Source organism: Nicotiana tabacum, chromosome 19 (genome assembly GCF_000715075.1).
Source record: "Nicotiana tabacum cultivar K326 chromosome 19, ASM71507v2, whole genome shotgun sequence".
NCBI classification, from domain to species: Eukaryota; Viridiplantae; Streptophyta; class Magnoliopsida; order Solanales; family Solanaceae; genus Nicotiana; species Nicotiana tabacum.
The window spans coordinates 26,944,093-26,956,663 of NC_134098.1; positions in this window are offsets into that span (position 1 = coordinate 26,944,093).

Sequence of the window (12,571 nt, forward strand, 5' to 3'; positions counted from 1 at the left end):
GAGATTGAAAGAGAAAAGTTGGAGTGTGCAAAAATGAAAAAGAAAATGAAAATCTAAATATCTATTAAACTTTTTGACAATGATTTCATCGATAAACTAGTATGGAACATGTGAATTTCATTAAATATAACTGATTTTCCATGGTCCAACCTTATAATATAAATTAAATAGATTAACCATTAAAAATATTTATTTTGTTATTGTATGGGTCAAAATTTGCTTTAGAATATTTGAAATAAGATAATACTAAGAAAAGCATTCTCGAGCCGCCGTTAGTCGAGATGGATCAGAAAGCAAAATATCTCATAGCCGAAGAGTCAACATGAGTCGTGGTAGAGGTGCCAATCATGGTCGAGGTCGAGCATCGTCGATGAAGCTGTAACGGCTAGTTTTCGAAATAGAGTATTAAAGAGAATATTTTGTGAATATTCTCTGTATATGTACTATTAGGGTTTACTAGGAATATACCTCATATAAATAGAAAAAAGAGAAAGAATAGAGGCACGTGAAACTCAATTGTAAGAACAACACTTTGAAAAAGATTTATTCTTCACTCAATACAAGACTTTACTTTTTACTAAGATTCTCGTCAGATCCGAGGAATCCTCAATCGTTTGACGATCTATCGTTCAATCCTTGTCAGGTGGAAGGTTCTTTTGTTCCACCTCTTGCTGATTAAATTATTCCTCTTATTTACATGTGCACAATGATATTGTCATTTATTGAATATCATACATACTGCAACTGTTCTTGATAGTAAAAGGCATTTATTACATAGAATCATTATTGTCCTCATAAACGCCATTCAACTACCTTCTCTGATTTACGAGATCTGGGAATATTATTCTTAACCAAGATTAACCTATGTTTAACTGAAATTAATTATTTGAACCAAGATTTACGTTTTTGGGTCAAACAATCTGGCGCCGTCTATGGGGATTTCTTAGCTAAACTTTTAGTCTCCTCTAGATCTATAACTAACGTCGGTCACTAACATCACAAAGCCCAAGATCTATTATCTTTCCTTGTGCAAAATCTAACATGGCAGGTAACCGACAAGAAAGGGTGAGGATAACAAGTGACCTACCGACCAACCTCATAACCGTTCTCAACGAGAGCTGTGAACCAGCTAGTGAGGATACGGCGCTGAGTTCATCCCCTAGGCGAGATGGGTCGCTGCCCCCACATTGCAGCATAACAAAACCTCATGGCAAAGTAGCCTCTACGTCTATGGAGGAAGGGACACCCCTAACTGTCAGAAAGCTTCTCGAGGCGTGGTTGACCGACACACTAACGAGCATCCTCAACAAACCTACTCCAAGCTCAACTGCAGAAACCACAGGGACTGTCACGTTCCAACAAATGAACGAGCAGGGCAATCAGCCACCTCATCCAACGATAGGTACAACTCATAATGTCATTGATAATGCAGATGATAACGCCCTTATAGCCATTCTAAAAGGGATGGAAGAAATGGAGAATGCAAATAAGGCACTCTGAGATCAGATGAAAGAACATCATGAGCGGGTCGATAAAATACCAAGCACCCCTAAATTGCTACCAAAAAAAGACGACGGTCGTTTCATAGAGCAGCCATACATTGATGATGCAATTCCCCATGCCATAAAAAACCTTCAAAATGCCACCCTACCTTAGGATATATGATGGTACGACCGACTTAGAAGATCATGTGGCCCATTATTTCACCACCGTGAAAGGCAACGACCCTGCCAAAGAGCAAGTGTCCTCCATTTTGCTGAAAATATTTGGTGAAACCCTCACGGGAGGAGCATTAACATGATATTCGTAGCTATCAGCGCGCTCTATAGAAACTTTCGAAGAGATGGCTGACAAGTTCGTAACGACCCATGTTGGGGCCAAGAAGTCCGAAGCGAGAGTGAACGACATATTTTCCATTAAATAGGCCTTAGGTGAAGTGCTGAGGGACTTCCTCCCCCGGTTCAATCGAGTGAGGATGACTTTGCCGAATGTATCCTAAGGAATGACGGTTGTAGCCTTTCAGAACGGGCTAAGCAGGGATGGTTCGAGAGCAACTAAGAAACTATTGAGTCGGCTGATGAAGTATCCCTCAACCACTTGGGATGAAATACACAATGCTTATTACGCTGAGGTTCAAGCAGATGAGGACCACCTCATCGACTGAACTCGGTACAGGCCGAATCTAGAAAATATCGAAGAAACGATGCCAGAAGAGATCTCACAGCTCCGCAACCTAACAGGGAACGACATCAGTCGTATGTCAGAACGACCGCTGCGACCTCCCCCCGCTACGAAGAGGGCTTGTCTAGACCAAGGACAGTGACTCACCGGAATGAAAGAGGTATGTCCCATTTACTATAAGCTCATAATTTTTGTGTGTCACCTACAGAGATAGTCTGTGGAGGTGACGACTCCTCTATCAACTGTGTGAAATTCACCACTACCCACAAGCTCAAGAGATCAATCACCCGCGAACGGTATGACAGACTCGAAGAAAGTATCATCTTCGATAAGTCAGACACCAACGATTTGACCTTTCCTCACAATGATGCCCTCGTTATTACTTTACAAAATTTAGATACCGATGTGAGACGCATTATGGTAGATGAAGGGAGCAGCGCGTGTATTATCCATCCTTGAGTACTTGCACAAATGAAACTCAAAGATAAGAGAGTACCACGTTGTCTGACGCTAACTGGTTTTAACAATGCAGTTGAGCGAACATCTGGAGAAATCACACTCCCTGTTCTGGCCGGTGGCATCTGATCACGTCCAAAGCACACCTCAACCAAGACACAACATATAACGCCATAGTAAGGCGACCATGGATACACACCATGCGAGTTATCCCTTTCATTTTATACCAGGTCATCAAGTTCCCAACTCCGTGGGGAATATTCAGTATACGGGGGGAACAACGCACATCCCGAAAATGCTACCTCATCTCCCTAGACACCTCGGCCACCCAACAAAAGAAGGACAAAGAAAAAGGTGCATAGCAATTAGCAAGGGCGAGGTCGGCACATGACGACAGCGGGGACAACATCAGAGACCCAGATATGGTCGAAGCTGCAGGATCGACCATATAAGACCTCGATCCAGTTCAATTAGACCTCAACAACCACAATAAGAAGGCTTATATTGGCTGCAAACTTCAGGAACTAGGTAAATTTTGTCAATTCTTAGCAGCTAACGCAAATTTGTTTGCTTTCAGCCATGTAGATATGCCAGGTATCCCAAAGAAAATCGCCACGCACAAACTAAACGTCTACCCATTCCACCCCCAGTAAGACAGGTCAGACGTAAGTTCAACTCCGCAATTAATGACGCGGTATGTGAAGAGGTGGAAACATTGTTGGAAAATGGCTCCATCAGGGAGTCGAAGTACCCCCAGTGGGTCGCCAATGTGGTCATGGTGAAAATGAAGAATGGGAAATGGCGGATGTGGGTGGATTTTATAGATTTGAAGAAAGCATGCCCCAAGGATTCGTTTCCATTACCCCATATCGACCAACTCATTAATGCAACAGTCGGGCATGAACTACTGAGCTTCTTGGACGTTTATTCAAGTTATAATCAAATTATCATGGAAGAAGAGGATCAGGAAAAAACCACATTCATCACCCATCAAGGGACGTACTGCTACAGGGTCATGCCTTTCAAGCTATAGAACGTGGGGGCAACTTACCAAAGGTTGGTGATGAGGATATTCGAGGACCAACTCGGCAAAACAATATAAGTCTATTTGCTGGTCAAGTCCAAAAGGAAAGAAGATCACATCGGCCATCTGAGAGAAACTTTCGACATACTCAGATGATACAGAATGAAACTGAACCCCGAAAAGTGTGCGTTCGGCGTGACCTCGGGAAAGTTTCTAGGTTTGCTGGTATCACATCGAGGGATCGAGGTCAATCCTGCCCAAATCAAAGCCATTGAGGGGATACCGGAACACTTGACCACCAAAAAACATGTTCAAAGGTTTACTGACCGTATCGCCGCCCTATCAAGGTTCATTTCACGATCGTTGCATAGTGTCATAAATTCTTTGGCATACTTAAGAAGGATAACGACCTCTAATAGACTTCTGAGTGTGTCCAGGACCTGAAGGAATTAAAAGCATACTTGTCGTCACCACCATTGCTTTCAATACCAGAGCCGGGGGAACGTATCCTCATTTACCTCGCTATATCCGAAGTAGCTGTGATTGCAGTCCTGGTTCGAGAAAACAAAGGTACGCAATCCCCTATCTATTATATTAGCAAAACATTAGTCGACGCTAAGACGAGGTACCCTCACTTCGAAAAACTGGCCCTGGCCTTAGTCGTAGCATCGCGAAAGCTTAGACCGTATTTCTAATGCCACCCCATCTCAGTCATAACAACTTTCCCCCCTAAGAAACATTTTGCATAAACCCGAGCTATCGGGAAGGCTGGCCAAATGGGCCATCGAGTTGAGCGAGCACGAGATCATGTACCAACCGTGAACAATGATAAAGTCACAAGTGCTCGCTGACTTAGTCCCCCGAATTTAGCGCAAAAGTAATGCCCGAAGTTGAAAGAGATGCCGCCCAGACTTCCCCCCAAACACAATACCTCTGGGTCATGTACACCGATGGCGCGTCCAATGCTTGAGGGTCTGAACTGGACTCGTACTCGAAGTCCCAACCGGCGAAGTAATTCGCTAGCCCATAAGGTGCCCGGATTGACTAACAACGAGGCGAGTATGAGGCCGTAATTTTAGGTTTGAAGCTAGCACTCAAGTATGGGGTAAAAAGGTTAAAACTACGCTATGATTCCTAACTCGTAGTCAACCAAGTCACAGGGACTTTCCAAATCAAGGAACAAAGATTGCAAAAATATCAGACCGAAATTTGCAAGTTGTTGTTCTGGTTCGACGAATGTCAGCTCGACCAAATTCCACGAGTACAGAACGCTGAGGTAGATGGCCTCGCTAAGCTAGCCGCAACCACCAAAAACATTACAACTGGAGACAGAAACGTGGCCCACCTCCTCAACTCATCGCTAGACCAAGTCGAGGTAAGAACCATAAACTTAACTTGGGACTAGCGCAATCGTATTATTACATACTTGCAGGATGACATACTCCAAGATGATAAAAAAGAGGCCAAGAAACTGAGAATGCAAGTGGCCAGATACAATATCATCCACAATGACCTGTATAAGATAACTTACGGCAGCCCTCAGGCAAAATGCTTGGGCCCAAACTCGACGCGTCCTTGAAGAGGTCCACGAAGGATATTGTGGAGCTCACTCCGGCAATCGAGCTCTGGTCAGATGCCTCATACGGGCAGGATACTACTGGCCCACCATGAAAAAGGAGGCCGCAGACTTCGTAAAAAGATGAGAGCAATGCCAAAAGTATGCCCCAATGATTCACCAGGCGGACGATCACCTCCATTCGGTCACCTCACCTTTGTCGTTCATCAAATGGGGAATGAACATCATGGGCTCCCTCCCGACAGGACGGGGTAACGTATGATTCCTTTTGGTTTTAACTGACCACTTCTCTAAATGGGTGGAAGTAGGAGCGTTCGCCCAAATACAGGAACATGAAGTAATCACCTTTATATGGAGAAACATCATATGCCAGTTCGGCCTCCCCAAAGAAATCATCTGCGACAATGGACCCCAGTTCACGGGAAAGAAAACCGTCGAGTTCTTTGAGAAATGGCATATCAAAAGGATACTCTCACCGCCATAACACCCCGCAGGCAATGGACAAGAAGAGTCCTCCAACAAGTAGATACTGAACATCATGAAAAAAATCTTAAAGACGCCAAAGGACTGTGGCCGGAAATATTACCAGAAGTACTGTGGGCTTATCGAACAACTCTGAAAACGAGCACAGGAGAGACAACCTACTATTTGGTCTATGGGACAGATACAGTAATACCAGTCGAGGTCGGAGAACCCAGCCTAAGGTACTCCCATGAGAGCGGTACGAGCAATGACGAAAATAGAAGGCAGGAGCTCGACGAGGTCAAAGAACGAAGAGATATGGCCTATATAAGAATGATCGCCCAAAAATAAAAAACAGAACGCTATTATAACAAGAAAGAAAAGCTCATGCTGCTCAAAGTCAGGGACTACGTGCTTAAAGCTAAAATACAAGCGAACAAAGACCCACAGGAAGGCAAGCTAGGAACAAATTGGGACGGTCCGTACAAAATCATAGAAAAGGCAAATAAAGGATCATTCCAATTAGAAACAATGGAAGGAAAGTTACTACCAAACAACTGGAATATCAACCACCTCAAATACTTTAACTTTTAAAAGATAAAGCGTCCCCCGAGTCGTACTCTTTTTTTCCTCACTTGAGTTTTGTCCAGTTGGGTTTTCTCAAAGAGGTTTTTAACGAGGCGGCGAAAGGAACACTTTAAGTCAAAGTACGTGAGGACGATGCCGTGACTACTAATTCATTGCTCGACCTCTCAAATACTCTCCAGGTCAACCAATGAAGGGACTAGATAGACTGGGACTAGGAGTGGAACGCCAGCCGACATCCAAAAAGATTGTAAATTTCTCCAAGTATGTAACAAAAGCAATAATGCCTAAAGTTATCAGCACATCTTTCTAAGATTCAGGTTGTGTTCGACCTTGTTCGAACTAACACCTACTGGCCCTCGGCCATAATTAAATTCAGGTTATGTTCGAACTAAAACCTACTGGCCCTCGGCCATAATTAAATTCAGGTTATGTTCGACCTTGTTAGAACTAACACCTACTGGCCCTCGACCATAGTTAAATTCAGATTGTGTTCGACCTTGTTCGAATTAACACCTACTGGCCCTCGGTCGTAATTAAATTCAGGTTATGTTCGACCTTGTTCGAACTAACACCTACTAGCCCTTGGCCATAATTAAATCCAGGTTGTGTTCGACCTTGTTCGTCCATAATGCGACCTTGTTCGAACTAACACCTACTGGCCCTTGGCCATAATTAAATTTAGGTTGTGTTCGACCTTGTTCGAACTAACACCTACTGGCCCTCGGACATAATTAAATTCAGGTTATGTTCGACCTTGTTCGAACTAACACCTACTGGCCCTCGGCCATAATTAAATTCAGGTTATGTTCGACCTTGTTCGAACTAACACCTACTGACCCTCACCCATAATTAAATTCAGGTTATGTTCGACCTCGTTCGAACTAACACCTACTAGCCCTCGGCCATAATTAAATCCAGGTTATGCTCGACCCAGTTCGAACTAACATCTACTGGACCTCGGCCACAACTAAATTCAGGCTATATCCGACCTAGTTCAAACTAGCATATACTGGCCCTCGGCCGCAGTTCTAACAAAAGGTCATGTTCGACCTCGCTCGAACAAATGCCTATCAACCTTTAGTCGTAACTCGCCATTAAGTGATCATGACCAATAAGAAAAAACCAAGGCAACCAAGCAACAGAATTAAAAAACATACAAATACAAAAACAAACCACAGGAAAATAAGCAGATGCAAAAAAACGAAGTTGGCATTTCATACTTGAAACATTTTTACAAAGGCTCATGAAGACGCCACCAACTACACACAAAAGTTAACAAAAAGGAGAAGAAGAAAAACTACTGGTCACCACCATCAGGGCCTTCCGCACCTTCACCGCCCTGTCTACCGACGTCCTCGCCACCTTGGTCACCCCCGCTTACACCACCCATACCGTCGGGATAAGCAGTATCATATCAAGCATCCTCTTCAAGACGGTCCACGACTTCATCATCTCCCTCTTCATCGCCCTCAGAAGTAGCGGGATCATACCCGCAAATGACTCGATCTTCACGGGCTTTAACACTGACATCCTCGAGAGCGGCCTCAGAAACGGATCCCGCCTTGTACAAATCTCGATATACATCCAATTGAGCTTCGGCGTGAATCCATTCCCAATACGACGCCCGAGGAATGTTGGGAAATTCCGAAGTATAGGAAGAAGAGGGTTGTGCAAGCAGTTGAGCCTTCTCAGCTTCCAATGCGACCACCTGACCACGAAGGAAGGCTTATCCTTCTCTAGCTCTCCGACCCTCCCCTCTAGTCGCTATTCCTTAGCTTTCACCGCGGACTGGTTGTTCTCCCGCTCAGTCTAAAGGGTGTTGTTCGCTAGCTCAAGTACCTACAATCTCCTCTAAGCGTCCACGCGGAAAGATTCCGCCTTCTCAAGCTCGCTCTGCTTCTCAGCAACTTCACCCATAAGGTCCTGCAACTGAAGACGACATTCTTCCAGTTGCCTATGCAGCTCAACCACTTGCGCTTGAAGATCACTACACTGCGTCTCCACGCCCTTGCTAACGTCAAGTTCCTCCTCCTTACTCCTCAACATCCCCTCAAGGACGCTGCACTTCTCGATTGACTTTACCAATTCATCATCTTTCTCCTTTAACTCTTCTCGAAAAGCCTGCATGTCGTACCCCTCATTAAGTCGCCGACAAAGTTCCCGATGCTTGCATCGGTACTCAAAGTATCTATTTTGCAATTGCATAAAAATTTCCCTATGCCTCTCCTCCCATCGGGCACTCTTGATCTCCATTATCATCGTCTGCGACCAGAAAAAGAAAAGAAATGAGTCAAAAGTAAAAGCAAGGGTAAAAAGAAGAGAAAACAGAATGCTAGAAACTCACTCTAAGGAAGAGACCAGCAATGCTCCTCAACAGAGCAACGTCGTCCAACTCTTTAAGGGTCTCGCCCTCTATCCCCGAATAAAGTGGGTTGAGGTTGGGGACCACGTCCTTCGTGTTCTTTAACAAATCATGATTCATGGTGATCGTGATGGTCCTCGTAGACCCCTCCAACCTTATCTCAGGTTGGGTGAAACCTTACTCCATCATTCGAAGATTACCGGCATCAATATCCGAGCCGGTCTCATAGTCTTCCTTAGCAACACCTTTGCCCCTTTCGATGGTTGGCAAAGAAGTGTCATCAGCCGGTTGCGAAGTCGACGGCTCATCTTGCCGCAAAGTGTTTGAGACCCCGGTGGCCGGCCCTTCCGTCTCTATCATCTCGGGGGGAGGGGGAGACGCGTCGACATCGGCTTCGTCTCCAATGACGATACTCGCCATCTCACGCAGCGAAAAATTACCTTCTATCATGTCGGCGGTGCGGGCAACCCCGTCACTAGTATCCACATGCCTCCTCTTGCGAGGCATCAAATCTTCCTCGCCAAGTGCCGACTCCTCCTCGTCTTCGTCTATGAGACGGTACAATCAAGAGGTCGAAGAAGGAGCAGACCGAGACGTACCAACAGGAGGAGCCGAGGCACGAGCAGTGGCAACAACGATCGAAGGAGGGACCGGGGCACGGGCCAAAGATGATACCGCAGAGGAAGGAGCGAAAGTAGAGTCCTTGACGTTCTTCCTCTTTCTGAATGCGGGGGTGGGAGATCTCGATCACGTCTAAGACCTCCTGGCTGAAGTTAAGGAAAATGTAGAAGAGAGTGAATATCAGCCAAAGAGAACCCAAAACAGAAAATAGCCAAGAAGCTAATAATAAAGATAACTTGCCAGTCGGGGGAGGATGGGGGCCAAACCTTTTGACGAAGCCCGGCCACTCACGTATCCCCGTGATGTGAGGAAGAAACCGTCCTACCCAGTCAGAAATATCGTCGACCAAGGGAGGAGGCAAACACATAGCTACACAAAAAGAATGGAAGGTTAGAACCACAACCAAGCACGACGAGGAATTAGATACTTACAAACGAGGAAGTCGTGTACTTATGAGTACAATTCCAAACCTCAGGAAAACCCTCGACATTGGCCACCACGTCCTCAGTTCTGAAAAAGAAGAAGTTGAGCTAGGATTGGCGGTTAGCCTTATTATCCATCTTCATCACCAAGCACTTGCCTCCTTGGTGGCGGATATTCAACAACGTCCCCCTGTAAAAGCTGGGAGCGAATAGGTGTGTCAAATGTCGGAGTGAGAATTCGACCCGGGCCAGCTCCGCAAACTTGGTGAGCATCCTCAAGAGTTTGTAAATATACGACGCAAGCTGAGCCGGGAAAACACTGTAATAGAGACAAAACTCCTCCGCCAACGGAAGAAGAGGAGGAGTGTAACCGACGTGGAATGGGTAGGCGTAGAAGGCGCAGTACCCAGGGCGGTGTACCTGCACCGCATCCCACCCGGCAGGGATCATCTCGACATGGTTAGGGAGACCGTATTTTGCCTTAAGATCCATCAAATCAGCCTCCGTCATCGCCGATTTAAAAGTTTCGGGGGCGGCTTCAAGTAGTTTCGAGAAGTCAGACCTGATATCAGGATTACGGGGAACTATCTCCTCCACTGTTGGGAAGCTTCCGTCCTAGGTGGCCGCAGAAGCGTCCTCCGCATGAGGGGGAAACACCATCACTAATGGGATCGCGTCGCTCCCCTCGCTGGACTCAGAAGGTACATTAGACATGTTTTCGGCGAATTAAGGGAAGGTAGTAAACAATAGAGGATTAAAAACTATAAAGATCACGGGAGTGAAGGGGAAAGATGCGCAACAATGGAAAAAGAAGAAGAGGATATATGGTTTCAATGCAGGAAGTCTGTAAAATTCGAGATTGCATCCTCACGTCCCTATTTATAGAAATTCAGGTGTCAGAACCAAAAAATTGCCTCATCATTGCCTGGCATCGGAATCGAAGTGGCAGGACCAATCAGGAGTCCCACACAAAATGAAGCGACGCATCGGGAATATGCATCATGATGACGCGTAAGGTCGTGACGTCATTTGGATTCATGGACAGCATAGCCCCAAAATTTGCGGCTCACGAACAAACGCGTTGCCAGTTTGCCTCAATCATCGCGACTCAATCAGCTCGTACAAACGTTCCAACTGCAATGAACATAATCCGCTCATCAAGCCCGCCTGAGGCCGGCCTCAATGAGCGGAGGGACTAATTGTATGGGTCAAAATCCGCTCTAGAATATTTGAAATAAGATAATACTAAGGAAAAAGTTCTTGAGCTGCCATTAGTCGAGATGGATCAGGAAGCAGTAAAACTCATAGGCGAAGAGTCGACATGAGTCGTGGTCAACGTGCCAATCATGGTCGAGGTCGAGCATCGTCGATGAAGCTGCAACGGCTAGTTTTTGAAATAGGGTGTTAAAGAGAATATTTTTATGGATATTCTCTCTACATGTACTATTAGGGTTTAATAGGGATATGCCTAATATAAATAGAAAAAAGAGAGAGAACTGAGGCGCGTGAGACTCAATTGTAAGAACTAACATTTTGAAAAAGATTCATTCTTCACTCAATACTAGACTTTACTTTTTATTAAGATTCTTGTCAGATCCGAGGAATTCTCAATCGTTTGAGGATCTATCGTTCAATCATTGTGAGGTGGAAGGTTCTTTTTGTTCCACCTCTTGCTGATTAAATTATTCCTCTTAATTACATGAGTGCAATTATATTATCATTTATTGAATATCATACATACTGTTGATGTTCTTGATAGTAAAAGACATTTATTACATAGAATCATTATTGTACTCATAAACGCCATTCAACTACCTTCTCTTATTTACAAGATATATGGATATTATTCTTAACTAAGATTAATCTATATTTAACTGAAATTAATTATTTGAACAAAAATTTACGTTTTTGGGTCAAAAAGTTATCAACGTCTTCTTCGTCAAAATATTTCTTCCATGTTTTGGAGCCAATATCTTTTGGCGATTTTTGAGGACTTCACAATAAAAAGGCTTAACATTACATGATCAGTTGTCAAAAGACTATTGACATATCGACAAGTTCACCAATTATAAGTACTATCTATTATTTGCAAAATATTTAGTGGTGCTCCAAAAGTAATAAGGGTTTGCGCGGGGGGGGGGGGGTGAAAAAACTAGTTTTTTTTCAAGAAAAAAGGGGTATGGAGGAATTTAAAAAGGATTTTAAATGACAAAAAATAGTGTTATCATAAATAAATTTATCGTTTGAATTTCAACAACATATATCATTATATTGTTACCTTCCATATTGACTTTACCATAGTATTATTTATTGTTGCTGTAACAACATACATTATTGTAGCATTAACTTCTATATTGACTTTACCATATGTGCTTATTGTTATTTTAATAATAAATTACTGAAATTCAATGACCATCCATCCCACCCCATATAAATAGCCATTTTTGGGTTTGAACTCCATAATAAGCATATTATTTATGTTTGGGTAAAATTTGAGATTCGATAATTCATTCAAGATTTATTTGTTTGCACTTAATAAATTTTTAAATTTTAATTATTTAGATTTTAGTCATTAAATATATTTATTTTTTTGGTCTAAATCTTAGTCATCATATCTCAATCGTTAAGTGCGTATGTTTTTCTTATTTCACAAATGGGTTTGAATAGATCTGAGCGATTAAGACCTATAATAAAGTATTAATATTATTAAGATACTATCATTTACTTTCACCGCAATTGCCACTATTACACCATTGTCAACAACCACCATCGACAATCACAATAACTATCACCCCTAATCACCGCCAATCACCACAGCCAACATGCACCGCCACTAGCCACCATTTTAATCATCATCACTAATCACCATTATCACTCAA